Genomic DNA, 2,343 nt, shown 5'->3' on the forward strand with positions numbered 1-2,343 from the left:
AGTTGAAATGCTCACCATGCTGTCGGCAGCAGAGCAACAGTAACCTGCTGTTGTGTTTATTGTTGCGTGGGAAGAGAGACAGCCAATCAGAGCGCAGATCCTCGGGTGGGCGGAGAAAGTTCCTCTGATGGTTGGCATCGTTTCATCGGACACTTTCTGAGTTTAGACATAAAGTAAATAAATAAACCGAGCAGGTAATCGGATAAGGTCTTCCTGCTGTTTTAAAGTCGTGTCAGAAACCTGTATTAATAGATGTGATGCAGCGCCCCCACTCAGCCAGTGGCCACACACGGTACTGCAACAACAAATTATTCATCCTCACAAAGATCTAAATTAAAGGTCCTACGGCATGAAAAGTTCACTTAATGAGGCTTTCAAACGAGCAAAGTGGATACAGTATTAGGGGACCACTAAGGCCTATATAAAAGAGACTTCAGATACAGTATTAGGGGACCACTAAGGTCTATATAAAAGAGACTTCAGATACAGTATTAGGGGACCACTAAGGTCTATATAAAAGAGACTTCAGATACAGTATTAGGGGACCACTAAGGTCTATATAAAAGAGACTTCAGATACAGTATTAGGGGACCACTAAGGTCTATATAAAAGAGACTTCAGATACAGTCAGATTAGGGGACCACTAAGGTCTATATAAAAGAGACTTCAGATACAGTATTAGGGGACCACTAAGGTCTATATAAAAGAGACTTCAGATACAGTATTAGGGGACCACTAAGGTCTATATAAAAGAGACTTCAGATACAGTATTAGGGGACCACTAAGGCCTATATAAAAGAGACAAACTGCAGTAAAAAACCTGATTGAAACGCAGATTGAGAATGTGCTGTCGACATGTCAAAAGAATGCTCCTAAAACCTGAATAATACCAACACATATCACACATATCTTAATCAGAAAATACTTATTTCTGAAAAATTAATATTAGTTAAATATTAGTGTGCATGTAAACACGCTCACTGAGTCACTTATGACCTGATAAAAATGTACATTTCTTAATTATGATAGTGTTAATTTTTCAGCCCTGTCATAAACGAGCTGGAGGTGTTTAGGAGAGCTACTCGCTCTGATGAAACACTCACTGGGTGTGTGTGTGTGTGTGTGTGTGTGTGTGTGTGTGTGTGTGTGTGTGTGTGTGTGTGTGTGTGTGTGTGTGTGAGTATTTGTGTCTGTGTGTGTCTGTGTGTGTCTGTGTGTGTGTGTGTGTGTGTGTGTGTGTGTGTATGTATGTGTGTGTGTCTGTGTGTGTGTGTGTGTGTGTGTGTGTGTGTGTGTATGTATGTCTGTCTGTGTGTCTGTGTGTCTGTGTGTGTGTGTGTGTGTGTGTGTGTGTGTGTGTGTGTCTGTGTGTGTGTGTGTGTGTGTGTGTGTGTGTGTGTGTGTGTGTGTGTGTGTGTGTGTGTGTGTGTGTGTGTGTGTGTGTGTGTGTGTGTGTGTGTGTGTCTGTCTGTGTGTGTGTGTGTGTGTGTGTGTGTGTGTGTGTGTGTGTGTGTGTGTGTGTGTATGTATGTCTGTCTGTGTGTCTGTGTGTGTGTGTGTGTGTGTGTGTGTGTGTGTGTGTGTGTCTGTGTGTGTGTGTGTGTGTGTGTGTGTGTGTGTGTGTGTGTGTGTGTGTGTGTGTGTGTGTGTGTGTGTGTGTGTGTGTGGCCATCATCTGTTCCACATTATCTGCAGGGCTCTGTCAGCAACCAGTGGATTAATAAAGGTTTTTCGAGGCAGCTTGTACTTTTAGCTGCAGGATGATTTACTGTCCAGTCACTGAGAAGCATTACGAGAATATAAAATATAAAATAAAACATAAAACACTGCAGTCCCATACAGAAGTCACAGCTTTAACAGAGGAACATCCTGCAGCACTGATAATGTAAAAACGTCTCACACGAAGCCTAAAAACCAAAATGTATGACGCCGATGTTTCCTCGCTTCCTTCAGACCGATTTAGGATTCAATCATCTCCGTAATCCAGATCACAAACATGTGAGATTATCTGCGTTTCAGAGGAAATCTGCGTAAAGCACCGGCTTCATGCTTCCCATGACCCCTGCGGGAACGCAACTCACACAGATACACCATAGACAGTTAAAGGTCCCACGGCATGAAAATGTCACTTTATGACGTTTTTTAATATTAATATGCATTCCCCCAGCCAGATACAGTATTAGGGGACCACTAAGGCCTATATAAAAGAGACTTCAGATACAGTATTAGGGGACCACTAAGGTCTATATAAAAGAGACTTCAGATACAGTATTAGGGGACCACTAAGGTCTATATAAAAGAGACTTGAGATACAGTATTAGGGGACCACTAAGGTCTATATAA

The sequence above is a fragment of the Perca flavescens genome, chromosome 13 (assembly GCF_004354835.1).
Source record: "Perca flavescens isolate YP-PL-M2 chromosome 13, PFLA_1.0, whole genome shotgun sequence".
Lineage (NCBI taxonomy): Eukaryota > Metazoa > Chordata > Actinopteri > Perciformes > Percidae > Perca > Perca flavescens.